Here is an 8,503-nt window from a genome sequence, read left to right as displayed (position 1 = left end):
ATTACATTAAGGTGCATACAAGAGAGAGAAAAAAATCACAGAGAGAGAGAGAGAGAGAGAGAAAGCAGGTACGGGAATTCGACTCGCCCTTCGGACACGGTAGCGTTAAGGAAAAACGGAAAAATGAAATGGGCGTAAGAGAGAGAGCAAATGTCAGCATTCATTGCAATCATATCGTTGTGGCGTAGAGCAATCTGTTAGTGCAGGGGCCTTATCCTTATTGCGTGGGTCCTACCGAGGATTGTCGCGATTGCAATTGCGTGTACGGGCCGTGTGTTTTGCTAGATGTTTTGTAAGAGATACTGAGTTCGAGTTAGGTACAAGTACAAATCGGAGTGGAAGATATCTACTTTTACAAGATTTTCATGGTATGTCTTGTACGTCGGTTTTCGGAACAAACGGCTCGTGTCTACGGAAATATGATGTTACTAGGAGCCATCGGTAGCTCGGAAAGAGTGAAATGCAACGCGCGATATATCTATCGTGCACACGAGCTTCTCCGATGTTCGGAAATTCACTTTGCGGTGCTTCAGGAACGAACATCCGCGGCAATTCTCGCCAGGGACCTAACATTACCATAACGCAAGGCAATCAGCTAAGAAATAAACTTAATTTTTATAGAATATTGAATCGCGCCCTTTCTTCGTCGGGGCGTGGAATTTAAAAGGCAAAGCCTTTTTTCCTCGCGAAAGGAAAAATTAGTGCGATTGAGCGATTGTTCGCGACCTCTTCACGCCGTATTGTCGCGCGATTAGAGGACGAATCAGACGACAGACAAATTATTCTGACGATTTATTATAATGTTAAAATATGCTGCAGCTTTTTGAAATTGTAATCATCTATGTCAGAGAAAGGAATCTTGAGGACAAACGCTAACATAGCAATTGGCATAAAATATATAACGAAAATACGGAAGAAGCGACGCTGTGATTGCACTGTGCTATATATTGATGTGATGACATTTTATTCTAAGAATAGGAACACCTAAAAGATAAGTGATTCCTAATTTTTTGGACTTTTAAATAGTCAATTGCTATTTGTTGCTTGAAAGAAAAATTAGGATATACGAGTGTCACTTATGATAATCAGTATTCTACAATAATCAGGAAATCCTTGTATGTGAAGCTAATTGATGTTTCTTAAATATATAAGTCTGTCGTCTAATCGGTCCTGATATTGCGATTTTTCCCTGAATAAGTTAAGACGAATTAAAAATCGAGCGCACGTATAGATAGTCGACATAATAAGGAAGAAGGCTGTCGACCAAAAAGGAGTCAAAAAGGTCAGCACTTGATGCGATTTAGGTGCCAAAAATCGATTGTGAAAATTCACCGCCGAGCGGCTCAATTTTGTGCCAAGCTAACATAAATTGCGAACAGTATAACACGTGCCAAATCGCTATTATTAATCACTACTGTTTCGGATAGCGAATCCCATCACCTGACGACTCTATGAACGTCGACGAGATACGCTCGTTTGTTCGCTTTTTTTAACGTTGTTTTATACGTTCTCTTATTAAATTTTAGGTTTACACGAATTATACGAGAAGTTTTAGCTGCGGGCATATTTTGTTACTTTAAGTTATAAGGATATTAATGTAGAAGATGATCGCGATGAAACAATTGAGTACGTCTTAGACAATCATGAAATATTAGTGATATTTTTATAACTTGATCTGTTTTTTATTACCAATATCTTAGAAAATTGCAATGACTGAATTAATGTGAAGTATAAATATCGTTAGATAAGATAGTTCTTCTCGCTATTCTTCTATTCTTCCAATTTATTCTCAATTTGTAAATCTTGTAAAAAAATATAATACAGAAATTATTAATATAAATATATAATTACTATTAAATATAGATTGTTTGAAATTTTAGAATGGAAATTTGATTTTTCAACTCTAATTACATCTTAAGAATACTGGATTATCATAAAAAAAAATAGCAATCTCGTCGAATCGAAACGTCAGGACGGGAATAACAAATGAATTACATTTTCTTGACAACTCAAATGTATGTAAATTAAAAGTTGCGTCTTGCCCGATACGGCAGGATGCTGAAATTATAGAAAAATACGATATTACAATTTTGCATGTGAAGCTCTCAGTTTCTGCACTTGCGATACATTGAAAAGAAAGACTCGCGTTGTCTTACAGAGATTCAACAGAGTCATTTCGCTCTCCTCTCGTTAGCGTAATTACCTCCTACCGTGTGTTTTTCTTCTTCTTCCTCTTTTTTTCTCTTTAACAATTGATCGATTAAACTTGCAACAATTTGTTGTTCAATCTGCAATAGATTGTTACCAAGACAAAAAAAGTCTGATCTTAAAGACAAAATAATCTTATAACTTATTGTGAGTGTGTTCCTTTTTAAAAAAAACGTAAGTCATATCAATTATCGATGAGAACAATAAATTAAATATCTCCTTCTTTAATGAGAAAAAGTGTTCGTCATAAGATATTGTATTTTCGTAGAATATGCGTGTATCACGATTTGACAGTAGAAAACTTCAAAACTATATCTTCGAGAATGCTAAAATGGTACGCTGAAATTAAACGGGAAACGAAAATGTGCGCGCCAATTTTGATGATAGCGGTTTCTATATTATGGTCGCATGAAGAAAAATCGCTTATACAGAGATTTTTCTCTATTAGAAAAATATGGCGACACTATTGCGGATTGTTGCGACTTGATCTATCGTCGAAGTCTCTACATATTTCTACGTTATTCTCTTCTGTTAACTTTCTGTTCGCCGTCGAGAAGCGTCAAAGAAAAAAAAAAAGAATAATACGTAACGATAGAGGTAATTCGTGTTAAAGCGTACTCTCTATTCTCTTCCCAACGCAGTCGCGTCTTCTCGACTCCTCTTTGTCCCTTCCTCTATCTTAGAATCCTATTTCCTTTATCTTCCTCGGCCAGGAATCGATTTACGTTAGAAAGCCTTTACGAAAACAGGGTCATAAATACTTACGTATAATACGAGTATTTTAAATTTTTAACGCGAAAGAAAAACTAAGAAAGAAAGGGATAAACAAAACGAGGTGTAGTAGTGCGATGTAACAGAAAAAAGAGAGAGAGGATAAAATTTTTTACAAAAAAAAAAAAAGATAGAGATGTGAGGTGTAAAATGTCGCGTGTACGATTTGCGACTGCGTCTTTCAATGCGTAGAGATCGTCGCCCTTTGTAATACATGTCGTCCCGAGGACGTGTGTTGCGCACAGAGAGCGCAAGCTGTGATCTCATACTCGAGTTCTGCGGACCTCTTGATCCTTTCAACATCCTTAATTGGACGATAACTGGAGTGTTTTGGATGTTTTTCGTAAATTCTATTTATTAATTTTATAAAATGCGAGATTTTACATATCTGCTCTTAACGCATTTGTAATTGTTACTTTCAAAATCTAATGTGTGACAATACACGATCGACCAATAGAAATTATTAACGTGGCTGTTGAAAGGGTTGAGCGAGGGGACACGCTGCATTCGCGAGATCGTAGAATAAAATAAATGATATTACGAGGTGAATCGCGCAGAGGAGGGACACATTGAAAGTACCGATCGCGAAGAGATTTCGGAGCCGCGTAGAACAGAGGGGGTGGTTTGCCAAAATGTATTCCGCGATATTTTTTTCGCGATCGGTCGCCTCGCACAGCGTAAAGTACATTATTCCAGGGTAAAGTTTTGTAAAATCGTCTGGTACGCAATATTTTATGTAAAAAGCAAACACATAACGAAGACACATTTAACAACCAACACGTTCACACGGAGAACATACTTTGAGCATGATGTGAGAGAGAGAGAGAGAGAGAGAGAGAGAGAATGTGAGAGAGCGGTGTGAATGGAGGCTAAAAGAGGAGGAACATTTTCGTGATCGTATTACCATGAGAATGAGAGAACGAAATAAAACACCTGCTGTAGGCCGGCGATACGTAACATACGTATACGTATGCGTATATATACATACTTGTATACAACATACAATTACACTGTAAGTATATATATATAAATATATAAGAGATACTTATACTTTATATAGCTGCATTCGTCGTGTCATTACGTACAGGGCTTGCGAGCGTTGACAGGTGATTTGTCTCGGTTGGCGTGTTTAAGGATCGCATGGGACGAGCGAGCGAGAGAGAAAGGGAGAAAGAGAAAGGGAGCGGAGAATGAGAGGGTGTGTGTGCGTGTGCGGGGTGAGGAAGCTATATCTCTTGTAGTCGGCGTTACATATCTTCGACTCGTTGTTTGCGAAGCGTCACATCGTTCAAATCGTTGCAAAATACCGACGTCAGTAAAGTATTGACATATGTTGCAGAAAAACGCTATTATTAGTAGTGTGGGAGCCTGCGAGACCCGTGGCACGTTTAACGATAAATGTGGCTGTCTCTCCATATTTGATAATAAAAAAAAAAAAGAAAAAGAAAAAAGATTAAAATTCCTACATAGTGCACTTTATCCAAGGAATGAAGTTTGAAAGTCTTTAGAACATTCCTTGGTAGATGCTGTGCTGTACAGGAATCAATCACGACGAGAAAGATGATCTACGCAGAGCTGCCTATGGACTAGTTGTAACAATGTTGGTTAAGGATAGACGATATACATTACTCTTTCTCTCCCTGCCTATTTTACAAATAAGGCTACGATATAGAAAAGACCACGTGATAAGGATTACTTAATTAAGAATAAATACATCATTGTTGCAACACAAGTCCTGAATGGCATCCTGAATCGACCACTGGCGTTCGTATAGGTACTTTCTAGCTCATAAACGTAAACAGGCATTCTGAACTCTGACAGCCGCGTTTAACGTTACTCGTGCGCAGGAAAACCTTGGGTTAACGCAAATAGATTCGGGAAGAACACATAGGTGACCCTCGCCCAACGTCTACCTACATATCAAAGTTTAGTTAATGCCAGGAACCTTTCTGATAAAAAAAAAAAAACTCCAGAGTTCTCATCCCGATCCTTCCGCAGATCAAAGTCGGAAAAACTTGCAGTGTTAGAAAAAAGAGAAAAAAACATCATTGATCGAGGCACTACGCCTCTAGAGTATAGCCTGAGGATTCTGGGAAACTAGCTTTCGGATCCCTCGACCCTTATCCTCATGTTTCTCAACCCGGGACTACCTCCTCATCATCTCGTCCTCCCTTCCACCTCACTCCGAATCTCCCCAACTTCCTCCCGGTGCATCCTAGGTTTAGAAGATATATTTGTATTGTCAGTTATCACACACTACTAACACTAATACTTACTACTACGATCTATAACTATAATGATTCTTATTATTATTAATACTGCTATTGTATCACACCTCTCCATAGGTCGCATAAATACGACATGCCCTGTTGTTGTTGTTGGATTGATTATCGATCACGCGCGCGGAACGAGAAGTAAATACGAAAAATAAAAAAAAAAGAGAGACGAGTTCTTTCGAAAAAAAGAAATCGTTGACTGCGTGAGTGTTTCGCTTTGTGTTTCTAGGTTTTTCAGTTTCTTACGATCACACACAATTGTTGTAAAGTAGAGCTTACCTACACTTGACGGCTCATTATTACTTCCACACACTGTTGCATCGTTGTCACTTTCGGCGCTCGGTTACACGCACTGAGAGAAAAGAAGTTTTAATTACGCTGAAGTTGCCTTAATTAATTAAGATAACGATAATTTCCTGCAATTAGTTCGGATGTGAGAGCATTCTGCTGTAGAAGAGTGACAATCGTGCTCGTTATTAATGTCGATTGTTCTCGTATATGCAAAATATTTAATATATAAACTATTAGCTGTGCCAAGTAGTGTTTTTGTAAAAAAAAAAAGAAATAAAGATTATTGCTGCAAAATGAAAGTATAATCCATTTTAATAAATTCACCTGTCAGAAATATGTCGTCAATGTAGACGCGGATCAATAGTAACTGATTAATTCGTAGGAAATAGCAATTTGCCTTAATGCAATATGCATGCACCTTTCTTTTTTGATATCGCAGTTTAATCTATTTGCGCAATTGAAAGTGCAATCGATAGTGTAATCGATTTTCTCTCAGTGAGACTCTTCGTAGAGGAGCGTAGATTTAAAGAACGTAGCGCGCGCGCCTGAAATTTCATGAAATGTATAATACGCGATTGGAGAAAGACGTCAGGAAGAGTACGCTATCATCATCATTGTTAAGAATTATAGTTACAATAATCAATTTCCTTTCTTTTTCGACGATCATTCTCCGTCGTCACGATGTGTTCTAGATATGTACGTGTTCTAGATATTCAAACATATTTTTCATCATCATTCAAACAAATTTCTTATACACGATCATAACTTTTGTACAAGATCATATAATTTTGCCATTCTCCACTTATTTCAATGAACGATGACATTGTCCTCTTATGTCATTTTTTATTATGTATGAATTATTTGCTGAGAACGAGAGATATATTGTAATTCACATTTACTCTAAGGTGTTTGAAAAAAGAGCGTAAAGATGCACAAAATATCAGAATTTTGTAAAAATAGCATTTTAAATAAAACTGATAAGACTTTGAGGGACCATCAAAAATTGAATTTATTTATACATAAAAGTAGCACATGCATGTAAAAAAAAGATCTATAATTTTTTAATCTTCCTGTAACTATCAAAAAATGTCGATTATATCCATATTTGCATATCATAACTTACATTAAATACGATTGTCCAATTATTAATTTTATTTATTGTATATGGAAATTAAAAATCTGTGCAAAGTGTTAGGACAATTAGTGTTTAAATTAATAACAATATTATATATACAAGATTTTTAAACTTCAATAGAGTTCATGAGTTTAAACTCATTGTTATTGTATATTTTAGTCTTATTTTACGCTTCCTTTTCAAGCACCCTGGAATTAATCGCCCTCGAACAATACGAGAGAAATTAATAAGCAAAGTCAAGCGGAAAATGATCATTAAGATTCTGCCGCATTATTTGAGGGTCGATGTCTATATACGAATCTTGTAATTTATGCATTATGCATGGACGATGCAAATTGCTAAAAAATAAACGTGAGATTCGGCAAGCTCTATTTTCTGGTCGCGCCATTTAATAGAGATATAATAAACCGAAATGCACAGAGAGAGAGAGAGAGAGAGAGAGAGAGAGAGAGAGAGAGAGAGAGAGAGAGAGAGAGAGAGAGAGAGAAATATAAATGTGATATCTTTTAAATACTTTGAAAAGAGAGATAATAAATCTCTCTTACAGTATGTAAAAATATTCCACATCTTCAACATATATAAATACTAGATTACTTGTTTAATTAATTTACTTATTATTACGCTCAGACGAAAAACGCTCATCTAAAGCAGATTTTATTCAAAGCTCTATTTTGTGATTCTTGTACGATCTTATATCAAATATTTTTTAGCGGTCAGAAATACAGAGTGAACATGAGAAAAAAGCAAGAATTTGGAGAGAGAGAGAGAGAGAGAGAGAGAGAGAGAGAGAGAGAGAGAGAGAATGAGCAAAAGCGAAATTGGGAAAGAAGCCACAGTACCGCTCGATTCGGAGAATCCGTAATTGCTAAATCGTTAAATGATCCATAATTTGAAATGAATAATTTCCAGTGATTATCACATATCACATATCACATATCGAAACAGGTTTTGAAAGTTATTTCTTCCTTTGTACTTTTGTCACTAAAATGCAAAGCTCGAAAAAAGTGTATTATCTTGTTTCTCTCTCCATATAGACGATTTGGCAGCTACTTGTTATTCTCCTTAACGTTCGTAAGGGCAATAAAACAATGTAAATTTTTCGAATACACTTGTATTTGAATGTGCAAGTTGCATAAAAAGACAGATTTTTTAGATATCGCACTGTCATATTTATTATTCTACGATAACGATCGATCGGCTCGCGGGTCGACCGCGCTCTCGAGAAATAGCGTATTCGCGCCTAGATTATTGTGTGGCAAACAAGGTAACGTCTACTAATTTTTTTATAACATCCACGACAACATGCGGGTGCGATCGATCGGGCGCCATTATGCGAATTAATATTATTAATAATAAAAAGAAGACAAACCGTACGCATTGTTCTTTCCAGTAAAAGAAGAAGCAAGGTTTTCGGTGTTTTCACTACAATTGATAAACGATTCTATTATTGCATATAATATTACATTAATAACAATATTATTGCTGTAATGTTTGTTTTTGGTTATTAAAGTGTGTATATAGTAATATATTCTAGAAATGGTCGCTCTCGTACATTCTTTCACTCAACCCTCAAAATTAACAGACATCTTGCAACTTTATGTATTTCCTTTAATTTTTTATTGAAGTCTTCACAGAGATACTGCGAGCTTCATTGATAATCAAATTCTTTGTAGTCAGATAATTCTTATGTATCTTTATTTTATATTCATTCTTCTTTCTTTACATTCTCCTTTTTTATCAATTTTATTATCCTTTTTCTTTTACAATCTTAGGTATAATATTTATTCATTTAATAAATTATGTCTTTTTTTATTTCAATGTT

Source organism: Atta colombica, unplaced genomic scaffold (assembly GCF_001594045.1).
Source record: "Atta colombica isolate Treedump-2 unplaced genomic scaffold, Acol1.0 scaffold27, whole genome shotgun sequence".
In the NCBI taxonomy this organism is placed as follows: Eukaryota; Metazoa; Arthropoda; class Insecta; order Hymenoptera; family Formicidae; genus Atta; species Atta colombica.
Note: the sequence above shows the minus strand (reverse complement) of the source record.